Below are 14,903 nucleotides of genomic sequence, written 5' to 3' on the forward strand. Positions count from 1 at the left end.
AAAAAGCAAACAGAATGTTAGGAATTATTAGGAAGAGAATGGTTAATAAAAACGGAAAACATCATAATGCCTCTGAATCGCTCCATGGTGAGAGCGCACCTTGAGTACTGTGTACAATTCTGGTCACCGAATCTCAAAAAAGATATAGTTGTGATGGAGAAGGTTCAGAGAAGGGCGACCAAAATGATAAAGGGGATGGAACAGCTCCCCTATGAGGAAAGGCTGAAGAGGTTAGGGCTGTTCAGCTTGGAGAAGAAACGACTGAGGGGGGATATGATAAAGGTCTTTAAAATCATGAGATATCTAGAATGGGTTCATGTGAATCAGTTATTTACACTTTCAGATAATAGAAGGACTAGGGGGCACGCCATGCAGTTAGCATGGGGCACATTTAAAACTAATCAGAGAAAGTTCTTTTTCACTAAACGCACAATTAAGCTCTGGAATTTGTTGCTAGAGGATGTGGTTAGTGCAGTTAGTGTAGCTGTGTTTAAAAAAGGATTGGATAAGTTCTTGGAGGAGAAGTCCATTACCTGCTATTAAGTTCACTTAGAGAATAGCCACTGCCATTAGCAATGGTTACATGGAATAGACTTAGTTTTTGGGTAATTGCCAGGTTCTTATGGCCTGGATTGGCCACTGTTGGAAACAGGATGCTGGGCTTGATGGACCCTTGGTCTGACCCAGTATTGTTCTGACTGGGAAGGTGGACCCTTGGTCCGGCGAGGGGTGAAGTCCTCTCGTCGGTAGGCGAGGCCAGTCACGAAGGTCGCTGGAGGTAATTGAAGAGAATCTGGATGCAGGCGCCTCCTGCAGGTCATTTAGTCCAGATAGCTGGCGCCTCCAGCAGGTCGAGAGAACAGAAGTTCGCACCTCCAGCGGGTTGTGGAAACAGAAGCTGGCGCCTCCAGCAGGTCATGGAAACAGAAGAGTAAACGGAAGTCGGTCCGGGGAACACGAGCCAACACACCCCGCAGCCAGTCCCGAGGTCGAGAGCCAGAAGATTCCGCAGCCAGTCCAGGGATCAAGAGCCAGAAGAATCCACCGCCAGTTCAGGGGTCGAGAGCCAGAAGAATCCGCAGCCAGTCCAGAGGTCGAGAGCCAGAAAGTACCTCAATCAGTCCGGGAATCGAGAGCCAGAAGAATCCGTAACCAGTCCAGGAGTCAGGAGCCAAGCAGAGACGACAGCCAGTCCAGGGATCAAGCGGAGGAGCAAATCAGGAACCAAAGCAGAAAAACTACCAGAGCCACGAAGCCAAGGCAAGGTCTGAAGGCTCAGACCTTGCCTTAAATAGTTGATTGAAGATGGAGTCAGGCAGGAAGGAACTCCCTACTTCCTGTAGGGGTTCCTTTAAGGCCAAGCACAGGCCGCCCGCGCGGCCCTAGTAAATTTCAGGGGGCATGGCCAACCGAGCCGAGGGAACGCCGCGGCCATCTTGAAGCAGCAGTGCTGCCTCTGAGGCGGCCTGCTGATGCCAACCCCAAAGTCTGAGCCTGGCCCTGCCGCGCGGGTAAGTGTCCGGCCCCCGGTCGCGGTCCGCTGCGGCCGGCGATCATAACAAGTATGGCATTTTCTTATGTTCTTAGAACCGCGAGTGTGAGAGAGCAGCGTCTACACATATACAATGCACATTTTAAAAAAAAACCTAAAAATGACTAAAATTATTCAGATACAAAAAAATGCACTTTATCTCCCCGTGTTCTTTTTTGTTTTTAACTTCTCCCTGTGGGAAGATAAATGTAGGGGAGGCCTTGTAACACTCCTAGTTCAAGAAGCAGGAACCCAACAAAGAATAGGACCCAGGCCTTCCACCTCTGCAGGACAAGGAGGTGCCAGAACAGGAACTGGAACCCCAGTATCATGAATTACATTCTGTCTCTCGTATAGACCCATATAAGCTGAGACAAAAGCTTGCTTTTCGGGGGTTTTTTTAAATTTTTTTTTTTACTAAGATTAAATGTAAGTTCTTGGTCATGAGCTAAGGCCAGTCTTTTCATGGCCTTTTCGCTGAATTTGAGAATTTTACAATATGGAGGGATTAATGCCCTGTCATGTGACCCCCTTTGGGGATACGATTATGTTATGACCCTTGTGAATGCAAGAGAAATAAAACTGCTTTTAAAGAAATTAAAAAAAAACAAAAAACCAACCTACAAATGAGAAGTAGGCTCCATCCCTTCCCAGCCTTTTGGCTAAGATCCAAGTGCAGGATCTGAACTGTGAGCAGAGGATGGCCACTTTTTGGCCCCATAGTTGAGATTGAGAAACTGTACAATATGTGGGGGTTACTACCCTGCTGCCTAATCCACTGGGGACACGCTTATATTAATGATCATCGCCAATGGAAGAGGATCAAACCTCCTGCTTAATTACAAAATAAGGACAAGCTAGAGCAGGGTCTTGTACTTCTGCAGTATGAAGTGGAACCTAGGTGTCATAAAAAAACAGAAGCCAGAAATGGGAATAGACCCAGAATCCGGAACTCGTGCTAGAGGTGTGCACCCTTGCAGATGTGACATGAAGAGTGAAGTGAATTACATCGTTCACAGCATGAGATTTGAAATTGCGCTCTGGAAGTGTGGCATGCACCATGTCTTCACTAAATCCCAACCAAGGGGAGAATTTCAAGACTGGCCGCATTAGTGCAAAGTCTGCGGGTACTTTATTACCCACAGACTTTCCTCCAGCATTAAAAGTGAAAGCACCCATGTACTTTCACTTTGAAAATTGTCCTAGAAAAACTACTCACATACATTTTACACTTGCTAATTTGAATGGGTGGTTTTCCTAACAAAAAATATGAATTTTCCTTCGTAGTTTTTGCACTTTTTATTTGAGTTTGGTTAAAGGACAGTGAGCATACAGCACAATTTTTTTTTCTAATTGCGCAGTGCTTCTGAAGGTGTGATAGGAAGAAAAATACCCATGCTAAAAAAGCTTTTTATAGTGTTTTAAGAATGTTGTATAGAGTATGTCTTACCTGCTTTACCAAAAAAAAGTTAAATTTAAAAAAGTATATGTATATTTCTAAAATCCCCTCCTCAATTGAACCTCTGGAAATGCTTCTTGTCACTTGGGGTAAACATATGTACATAGAGGCCATATATGTGTAAGGGCAATTTTATAAAAGCCCATTTCCACTGGTGAAGTATTGTTTTACCCAAGTAAATGTGTGTAACATATAATTAGGACACAAGAAGGGATGATCTAGCTGCTTACAAGAATGTATAGAAGAAGCTACACAAATGTCCTTTTGAAAGACAACAGAAGAGCAATCAGCTCTTATTTATGACACATACTTGCGTGTTATATTTCCCTTTGAATAGTTAATAGGTGGGGGAGAGTATTGTCTTATAGCTGCAAAATAAGAAGCGTGTGATCCTATTGGCTGGAAGTCATTCACTGGTCAACAGCAACTCCATATGGACACTACTGGAAGGGGATACATTATAATTAATCCTCTTCTGAAATAGCAACTTTTGCCTCAAAGCCTAGTTATGTTACACATTACCTTGTAGCCAGGAGACTGAATACTGCTGAGACTTCTTAACTGTAACCCTTAGCAGGGTGTGTTAAATCCCAAAGGCACATAATCTTATTTACATCTTCTGGGTCTGCTCCAGCTAGTTATTCATTCCCACGCTTGCTCTTAATCCCTGGGGGACTATTTTTATGGGGGGAAGCTCTCGTTTATGGCCCAGATGATGAAAGAAGGTCGCCAGTGTGTGCGCTGCACTTTAGATGCTTCCCATGAGGTGAGAGGCTGTAAGAATTAGACAGGACCAGGTCTGGGTGTTAAAGTTTACGGATTCTTAAAGTCAAATTAAAGTCCATTGTCCAAAAGGATACGTGTACATCTGACTGTAGTTACAGGGCTCTTTCTGAGTAGGTAGGTGCTTTATTACAGACCTCTGGGTAGAGCCCATGGTGATTTTAAATGCACTTTAAATTATCTGGAAAGGGATTTGACGAGTGATGGGATCAAATTTGCAGATGCACAAAATTATACAGAATAGTTAAATCTCATGCAGATTGTGATAAATTGCAGAAGGTCCTTGCGAGATTGGAAGATTGGGCTTCCAAATGGCAGATGAAATTTAATGTGGACAAGTGCAAAGTGTTGCATAAAGGGAAAAATAACCCTTGCTGTAGTTACATAATGTTATGTTCTATCTTAGGAGTTACAACCCAGGAGAGAGATCTAGGCATCATAGTGGAAAATATATTGAAATCATCAGGTCAGTGTGCTGTGGTGAGTAAAAAAGCAAATAGAATGTTAGGAATAATTAGGAAGGGAATGGGAAATAAAACGGAAAATGTCATAATGCCTCTGTATCGCTCAATACTGTGTACAATTGAATACTGTGTACAATTCTGGTCACCGCATCTCAAAAAAGATATAGTTGCACTGGAGAAAGTGCAGATAAGAGTGACCAAAATGATAAGGAGCATGAAACGGATGCCTTATGAGGAAAGGCTAAAGAAGTTAGGGCTGTTCAGTTTGGAGAAGAGATGACTGAGGGGGATATGATAGAAGTCTACAAAATCATGAAAGGACTTGAATAAGTTAATGTAAATTGGTTATTTACTCTCTCTCAGATAATTGAAGGACTAGGGGGCACTCCATAAAGTTAACAAATAGCTCATTTAAAACAAATCAAAGAAAATTCGTTTTCACTCAGTGCATAGTTAAGCTCTGGAATTCATTGCCAGAGGATGTGGTTACAACAGTTAGTGTAACTGGGTTTAAAAAAGATTTGGATAAGTTCCTAGAGGAAGAATTCATAAACTGCTATTAGTTAATAAGCAATAGTAACTTGAGATTTATTTAATGTTTTGGTACTTGCCAGGTACTTTTGACTTGGATTGGCCACAGTTGGAAACAGGATACTGGGCTTGATGGATTCTTGGTCTGACCCAGTATGGCAAGTCTTATGTTCTTACTCTCTCAGCGGTTGTGCTGTGGGAAACCTAGTGGAGGAGTTTCCTTTCCTTTGCAAAAATCCTATCTTTAGAGATCTTCTTTCCCATAGATACCCAGCCTGTTCTGATTCCTTGGGGGAAATCCGGATGGGATCTCCTTCTCTTGCTCTTCCTTTGTTTCAGTTGTACATTTTCCTGTTAATTCTGGTGATTTCTCTTGTGGAAAAATCAGGGGACCAGGCTATTATTCCTGTGCTGAAATCCCAGTGGGGAAGGTGGATCCCAAAACCTCCCCACTACTATTTAGTTCCAAAAATATTTTAAGCCTTAATCAGGAGAGCTTCTCTGCCCTCACTGTCTCTCGCCGCAGGATTCATCACTGGTGCTTGCCTACTTACCGGCCGATTCCGTAAACTCCGCAGGAGAGCCGGCACTCCGAGGTGAGCGCCCACTCTCCAGATGCTCCCAGGCACCTCTCCTGGGTGCGCGATTCTTTATTTAAATTAGGGCCCATGCTAATAAGGAGGCACTAGGACACTAGCGCGTCCCTAGCGCCTCCTTATTAGCGGAAGCAGCGGCTATCAGCGGGTCTGACAACCGACGCTTAATTTTACTGGAATCAGTTGTCGAACCCGCTGACAGCCACGGGTTCGGAAAATGGACACCGGCAAAATTGGGCGTCCATTTTCCAACCCGCGGGCCATGGGCAGATTTTTTTTTTTAAGAAGTTTTTTTTTTTTTTTTTAAATTTTTGGGGCCTCTGACTTAATATCTCTATGATAGTAAGTCGAAGGGTTTACAGAAAAGCAGTTTTTTCTGCTTTTCTGTACACTTGCCTGGTGTCATCTGAAATTAACACCTGCCAGGCGTTAATTTCTGAGAGTAAAATGTGCGGCTTGGCCTCACATTTTACTTTCTGTATTTTGGGTGACTAACTAATAGGCTCATCAACATGCATTTGCATGTGATGAGCCTATTAGTTTTGGGGGGGTTGTCCGTGCTTTTTCCACGCGCTATTACCCCTTACAGTATAAGGGGTAATAATAGCACGTCTAAAACGCGCGGCCAAACGGGGGCTAAACGGTGCACTCAGCCGAGCGCACCGTTCTGTATCGGCCTGCTAGTAAGTAGAGTAGGCTCACAGGTCTTTGGTCCCCTGTAGAGAGCTCCTTGCCCCAAAGGGATATCAGGATTTAAAAGTCTATCTTACTGTAAATTATAAGAAGGGCCCTCTGGCAGGGAGCGCACGGTGAGGTGTCTCTTCTAAAAGTAAACTCCTTTGGGCAAGGCGGGAGGTCCTACCAGAGGGTGGAAAAAATACATGTTGTCTCTGCAGCTGCTCTCTCTAACTGAGCCCCCTGAGTGTTAAAATGGCCGGGCTAAATAGCACTGAGTCATCCAATCAGAACCTCCAGGTGGGAGGGCCTGCAGGGTATAGATGGCTTTTATCTAAGTGTGTTCTAGATACAGGGATACAGGCTTAGTGGCATCTAGGGGCCAGAGCCGATAGGGGTGTCACATAACTCATTACATATAAAAAGGTGGCTCTGACTTTGTTCAAAGGGAGGCAGAGACAGCCATGAGGTGAGACATTTTATCTGCAGTTTGTCTGCAGAGGGGGACAAAATAAAAAAGGGAATAAAGTTTCTTGAAGCAGGGAGGTTGTTTAACTATCTCTAGGAAAAAATGAATTATCGAGCAAAAGATAAACAGGTAGTCTTCTGTTATTTTATAGCAAGGGCAAGTAAGGTGATTTTTAGCTAATCCTTGGATTTATTTTTTAGATAGGAGAACAGTATTAGCATAGTCCTGACATAGTATTAGCATTAAGCAATCTTAATAATATAGAAAAATTGGAAGATTTTTCATGATTTCATTCAGAATAGAGGCGGCATTGTTGGTTTTATTTTTGTGAAGTTTTTATGACATTATCTCCATGAAGCAAGTCTGACCACCTGATTCATACAGAGCTCTGGAAGACATCACTGATTCCCCAATTATCCTGCAACTGGATTGTAGAGAAATTCATCCAAAGCGGTTGTTAATCACGTGAGATTGAAATAAGAAACCATATGCTAATATTATGGCCACAATTTAGATGAGAATTTTGGGGACTTATTCTTCATTTCCTTGAACTGAGAACTGAGAGAAAGGGTGGAGTTTGTGGAATTTCTGTTTATAATGTACAAAAAGCTAATTTCTCTATATGCTACTAAATTCTGTTTTACTATCTCATAGGTTTCTGTCTCCTATAGAGACAATGTGTTATGCATGCACTGATTTTACTTATTTTACTTGTAATAGGAATATTTTGTGTTTTTTAATTTTTTTTTCCTCGAGGCTCTACTCCCAATCCTTGAGAGAACCTTTAGTTGTGTGGGTGTGTTACACCAGCCCTTTCTAAAACATAAAGCTAATAGCTGGGGTTATTTATGTGGCCCTTCCCATACATGGGGGTTTACACTATTGAAAGACCCCAAAATCTCACCTGTTAGTGATCTTTCTAGTGATTTTGTCTCTGTGTCTTGATTTGATTACAAGCTCCACAGTACAATGCATCATATGTCTAGTAGCACTGTAGAAATAAGAGGTACTTGTACCTCATCAGGATGCAAAGGAGGAGCTAGAGAAGGGAATGGAACCTAGGGAAAAGAGAATGCTACAGACCAACCATAGAACATTTTATTAAAACATTTCATGCATTTTATTGAAGATATCACAGTCACAGTCAGAAGAATACAGGCTAGAGAGAATCCCTCTTACATTCTTTACACTGACACTTCCTTTGACCACAAATAGGTCAAGATATAGGGGCGGATTTTCAAAGGGTTAGTGCAAAACCCCTAGAATCCACTCCTGCGCGTGCCAAGCCTATTTTGCATAGGCCCGGCGACACGCGCAAGCCCTGGGGCTTGAAAAAGGGGGCGGGGAGTGGGCGGAGCAGGATGGTCCAGGGGGCAGGGCGGGGCCAGAGCCTCCAGGCACAGCAGCCATTTGCCGTTGGCCAGCGCATGTAACCTATGCTGCGCATGCATGTCATAAAATCGGGAGTAGATTTTTGCGCACCGGGTTGCGCGCACAAATCTCCGCCCGCGCACAATTCTTAAAATCCGGACCATAATTTTTCCCAAATATGCTATCAATACCCTGACATTACATTCAGATACAGAGCCACAGAAGCAATGAATAATGGAAAAAAAAAATCTAAATCCAAAGAAAGAGACAGCATAATCTCTCCTTGTATAAGTGTGTAAGTATGTGTATCTCTCTCTATATATATCTATATCTATCCAAGTATATATACCATTACCAAGCAACTATGGAATTATTGCAAACACTAATGATATGTCTCCTTTTAATTGAATACTTCTCACTTTGTACAATCATTCATTATTAAACAATTTTTCTTATACACTTTTTTTTTAGAAACATTGATTTTGTTCATATCATATAGTGAGCACTCAAATGTCCTATCACAAGCCACTTAATGGATCTAAAAATATCCAAATATCAATTAAATTATTGTTAAATATAATTTATAGATATCTCTAGAACTCTGAGTATACTGTCTGTGTGCCAAATGCTAAGCATACAAACAGCAATTTATATGCGCACTGCAAGTGATCTGTGTGTAGCTGCAATTCCGCACTTCAAATGTGCTGTGTTAGGCTTCAAACAATCTAGCTGCCACATCTAGTGTCCTGTTGTCAACACAGACTCTCCTAGACAAAGGACCACTGTTTTGCCAATGCTTGGCTTCATCAGGAGAAAGAGATGCAAAAAACGTTTCCCATACTTCCAATACATCTTCAGGGTTCAAACTTTTATGGACTTCCTCATACCACAGCTAGGAGATCTCAGTTATTTATCTTCTTATATTAACCAAACAACCTGAGCCTTCTTCTCTTGCTTCTATATCAGTACTAGTTAGTCTTCAGAATATCCAAGACAATTGATTCTTGGTTGTATTTCTAAGGTCTGGGTTTGTTTTTTTGTGCTAATACATTCATAGATGAACCCCATCTATGGCCACATCCCCTGCTTTTTTATCTCCATTTTTTCATTCCTGTTCCTCAGATGTACTGTATTGAAACTTTACATGTATCAGAGGGGCTCCTACTTGGGATTCTGATGAGGAACAACACAGTAGCACCCCCAATTTTTGCTTTATAATAGTAGATGTTCATATAGGGGTAGATCTTTAAAAAGTACGCTGGATTTTATAAGATACGCGTGTAGCCGCCTTCTCACATCTTGTCAAAGTCCATTTCTACATCTGCTTGATCACTTCTTTCAAGCTTTGGACAACCTCTTGACAAAGCTAGGTATCTCCAGATGGACCTCTAGTTGCAATCGTAACATTTTTAGCCTTGGCGTGATATGGAGAGGCTTATCGGATCAGGCGGATGTCTGTGTGTGTTGTGCTTTCTGTCTTTGCATGCATGTCTGCCCATGTATAACTTTTGTACAGCTGGACTTAGTTTAACCAAACTTGGTGTGGAGCTAGGGCTATTAGGGGGAACTTTAGAGCATTTCAGTTTTTAAATCTGGGGACTGCTATTGCAGGTGTGGGGGCAGAGTTCGGCAGTTTTGCCATAAGAAATGGATTGGGGTTCGAGCCATGGCTAGATGGAAACACGGCTCCTTCTTGTTTCATTCGCAGCATGTTTCATGTTTGATACCAGTTTTGGGGACTGCGCGAGATGGCCTGTCATTTAAGCTTTTGCGTTGGTAAAACCTTTGATTATGTTACTGTTTGAAATGTTGGGCAGTACTTGAGAGCAGAGTTGTTTCATCAGATGATGACTCCAGGTCAGCACGCACAAGCTGAGCTAGTCCCCGTTTCGCCCTCTATGTGTCTATGGGATTTGCATTTCCGCGTTTTGTTTTGTTGTTTTTTGAGGAACCACAAGTATCAAGATAGAATAGAGGCAAAACTGGGAATGTGATGTGACTCCAGTTTCTAAAGGGAAACCTTTTTTTTTTTTTTTGGCCTAGTCCTGAGTTTGTTAAGATCCCTCGCTTCTGACACATTCTGGCCCTTGTAGTGCTGAATGCAAATGGAAGCGGCATAGGGAGAAGAAATCTCACGATGCATTAGGATAAAGGGCAAAGAAACCAGCATATATATTTAGGCCTTTTCTTTCATTCTGTCTATAGAAAAAAAGCATTGAAAATCAGACCCCTGAGCCTCACTTCAAAAACTGGTTCACATCATTACATTACCTGTCAGTTCTAGGTTATCATGAAATGGGCCTTATGGTAACTTTTGCCAAGACAAGGGGGCCGATGCAAAAAAAACCAACATGGAAAGTAGGCGCCGAAAAGTCAGTGCAAAAGGGGGGCGCCATGCATTATTATATTTAGGGGGTTGCTAACGCGACCCCGCAGTTACCAGCGGTCTGCCGGTTAAGAACACTGACGCCGATAAACTCGGTGTCAGTTTTCATAACTGCAGTCCGCCAGTTATGAAAACCGACGCCAAGTTTATTGGCGTCGGATTTCATAACGCAGCCGGCCAGCAGTTTTTTCTGCTTTTCTGTACTTTTTTTCAGTGCGCTCAGCCCTTAACGCCTGCATTGGCCCCAAAGTAAGAGATAGGAAATGAGAGAGAAAGTGAGGCAAGAGGGAAGAATCTGGCAGTAGCTAGGTAGCTCTCTTGAAAAGAAACTAGTAGGAAAAAGTTTGAAGAAGAACAGAGAGAGAGGAAATAAAAGCATCAAGCAATCTATGAATCATCACAGGATGTGGCCGTTATGTGGTGATAATTTAAACTGAAGCCTCATTGTGATTAATTCTTTGCCCACATCTATACATCTTGGCCCACAGCTCTGGGACAGACACTCCAGCTGCAAATTCTCTGCAGGCCTTCCTGTCATTTTTTGCAAGATCTTAAAATATTTTGTATTTCTCACATCTGCAGACAGCCCAAATTAGACTTCTGGGAGATCAGGGTGTTTAACTGGCAGACAGAGGTTTCTTACAAGGGGATCCCCTTCACTTTCTCTATTCCTGCTAAACATATTGCTATAAAAATAACATTTGGTACATTTAAGTTACAACATTTAAGTTTAGGAGATAGTGTTTACAGGAGTGCCACTTGTCAATTATTAAAGGTGTAATGTAAAAAAATATATAAAATTAATTTTCTGACGGATTTATGTGCTTAAATCCTGGTTTATGTGTAGGAACTGGCTTCTGAAAATTATCCGGGAGGTTGTGTTTAAAAAAGTACTGTATCTGCATAACTCGATTGCGTGCGTACTTTACACTCATGCTAGGAATTAGGGCAGGGAAAACATTTACGTGCATAGGATTGCCAACTAGCTCCAGATTTTCAGGACAGGTTGATTCAGTCCTGGTTTTACTCTCCTTTTAGTCTTTCTTTTCTTAGGGAAATCAGAATAAGTCCCAGCATGCAATGGGGTAAAACCAGGACTGGATCAACCTGTCCTGAAAATCTGGAGTCAGTTGGCAAACCTATTTGCGCATACTTGGAAGCAAGTATAACTTCCTGCGCATATGTCTGTGAATGCACTTACTAGGGGACGCCTGTGAATTTTCAAAGGGGGTCTTTGCATATGTCTGCTTTGAAAATTCTGGCTAAAATCTGAACGTGAAAGTATGCACAGAGAAAGTTGGCATTGCAGGGGTGGGGTAGAAAGTACATGCACACTCACGTACTTGCATACGCCATCAAACAATCACACATGCTTTTAAACCTTCTAATTAAGTAGTGGAAATTACATCTGACATCTCTTTTATCTGTAGGTGCTGGGTAGGTGGGAGTCTGAGGCAATTGATGTATGGTGTGAGCCAAGTGATGAAGATCTAGGTCAACCAGTGGAGGTCTTGGTGAATTGGTGCATGGAAGTATGCGCACAAGTAAATATTTTCATTAGCAAGATACCCACATACGTCAGCCAACTTTATTAAACACCTGCCTCCACATCTAAGTGGAGGATTAGTTCATGCATGTTACAATTATTTTGCATGTAAAATATATGCGTGTATTTTATAAAACTATGTGAAACCCTGCATAAAAAATGTGTGCATAGTGAACAATACTCATGTACTTTTGGGGTATTTTATAACCTGTGCAGCTTCTACTGCAGTTTATAAAATACAAGCATAACCTCAGGCACACTTACTTAATGCATGTATGTGCAGTTATGTACACTATTGAGAATTACCCTCAGAATGTATAATTTAATGCCCCAAAGTGTGATAATCCAATAATTAAACATAGAAAACATTTTTGTATCTTCATTCTCCAGGTTTTTTCCCCTTATCAAACTGTCCTATTTCTTACCTGTTTTTTTCCTGCTTGGTCATAAGAACATAAGAATATAAGAACATGCCACACTGGATCAGACCAAGGGTCCATCAAGCCCAGCATCCTGTTTCCAACAGTGGCAAATCCAGGCCATTAGAACCTGGCAAGTACCCAAAAACTAAGCCTAGCCCATGCTAATAATAGCAGTGGCTATTCTCTAAGTCAACGTAATTAATAGCAGGTAATGGACTTCTCCTCTAAGATCTTATCCAATCCTTTTTTAAACACAGCTACACTAACTGCACTAACCACATCCTCTGGCAACAAATTCCAGACTTTAATTGTGAGTTGAGTGAAAAAGAATATTCTCCGATTAGTTTTAAACGTGCCACGTGCTAACTTCATGGAGTGCCCCCTAGTCTTTCTATTATCCGAAAGAGTAAATAACTGATTCACATTAACCTGATCTAGAGACCTCTCATAATTTTAAACACCTCTATCATATGCCCCCTTAGCCATCTCTTCTCCAAGCTGAAAAGTCCTAACCTCTTTAGTCTTTCCTCATAGGGGAGCTGTTCCATTCCCCTTATCATTTTGGTTGCCCTTCTCTGTACCTTCTCCATCGCAACTATATCTTTTTTGAGATGCGGTGACCAGAATTGTACACAGTATTCAAGGTGCGGTCTCACCATGGAGCGATACAGAGGCATTATGACATTTTCCATTTTATTCACCATTCCCTTTCTAATAATTCCCAACATTCTGTATGCTTTTTTGACTGCCACAGCACACTGAGCCGACGATTTCAATGTGTTATCCACTATGACACCTAGATCTCTTTCTTGGGTGGTAGTTCCTAATATGGAGCCTAACATCGTGTAACTTCTGCATGGGTTATTTTTCCCTATATGCATCACCTTGCACTTATCCACATTAAATTTCATCTCCCATTTGGATGCCCAATTTTCCAGTCTCACAAGGTCTTCCTGCAATTTATCACAATCTGCTTGTGATTTAACTACTCTGAACAATTTTGTATCATCTGCAAATTTGATTACCTCACTTGTCGTATTTCTTTCCAGATCATTTATAAATATATTGAACAGTAAGGGTCCCAATACAGATCCCTGAGGCACTCCACTGTCCACTCCCTTCCACTGAGAAAATTGCCCATTTAATCCTACTCTCTGTTTCCTGTCTTTTAGCCAGTTTGAAATCCACGAAAGGACATCACCACCTATCCCATGACTTTTTACTTTGCCTAGAAGCCTCCCATGAGAAACTTTGTCAAACGCCTTCTGAAAATCCAAGTATACTATATCTACCGGTTCACCTTTATCCACATGTTTATTAACTCCTTCAAAAAAGTGAAGCAGATTTGTGAGGCAAGACTTGCCTTGGGTAAAGCCATGCTGACTTTGTTCCATTAAACCATGTCTTTCTATATGTTCTGTGATTTTGATATTTAGAACACTTTCCATTATTTTTCCTGGCACTGAAGTCAGGCTAACTGGTCTGTAGTTTCCCGGATCACCCCTGGAGCCCTTTTTAAATATTGGGGTTATATTAGCCACCCTACAGCCTTCATCCCTCCCTCCATTTTTCTTTCTTTCATATTATTTCTCTCCATTTCTCTTTTCTATCACTCTGTTTCCATAATTACTTCGCATTTCTTTGTTCTCCACTTCTTTACTCTCTATTTCCATAATTACCTCTTCACATCTCTCTTCTCCATCACTTTACTTCCTATTTCCATAATGACCTCTTCACATCTTTCTCTTCTCCACCGCTTTACTATTTCCATAATAACCTCTTCACATCTCTCTCCACCGCTTTACTCTCTATTTCCATAATTACCTCTTCACAACTCTCTCTTCTCCACCGCTTTACTCTCTATTTCCATATTTCCATCTTCACGTCTCTCTATTCTCCACCACTTTACTATTTCTATAATTACCTCTTCACATCTCTCTCTTCTCCACCGCTTTACTCTCTATTTCCATATTTCCATCTTCACATCTCTCTTCTCCACCACTTTACTATTTCTATAATTACTTCTTCAGATCTCTCTTCTCTACTGCTTTACTCTCTATTTCCATATTTCCATCTTCACGTCTCTCTATTCTCCACCACTTTATTATTTCTATAATTACCTCTTCACATCTCTCTCTTCTCCATCGCTTTACTGTTTCCATAATTACCTCTTCACATTTCTCTTCTCCACTTCCTCAGCTCTAGTTTCCTGCTCTTTCCCTCAACTAGCCCTTCTGCATCCCCATGTCTTCTCTTTCTAGTACTCTCCCCTTTTCTAGCTCCCCCTCTCATTCATCTTCAGTCCTCTATCCCTGCTCTGTGGCTGTTTCTATCCTCATCTTCTCCTCCTCCCAGCTTTTCATCTCTCCCACTGGCAGCGAGCCCAGCAAAAGAGCTGCAGAAGTTATCCCTCAAGGCTGTTCTTCCTTCCCTTTCCACACATGCATGCTTCGTTAAGGAAGTGCATGCTGCAAAGATCAGAAAGGGCTCCGGTCCCTGCCTACTCATCTTTCTGGGGTACAGCACTGCTGCAGTTTCTCCCTACCCTGTGCTGGGTAAGGGGTCCAGACGGCTGGATAAGGAGAGTAGATCCAATAGACTTGGGCTATCTGCTTTCTCTTTTGGCTCTTTTTTTGCTATTAACTTCCATTCAATTAAAAATAAAACTAT

This window comes from Rhinatrema bivittatum, chromosome 6 (assembly GCF_901001135.1).
Source record: "Rhinatrema bivittatum chromosome 6, aRhiBiv1.1, whole genome shotgun sequence".
Classification (NCBI taxonomy): Eukaryota; Metazoa; Chordata; class Amphibia; order Gymnophiona; family Rhinatrematidae; genus Rhinatrema; species Rhinatrema bivittatum.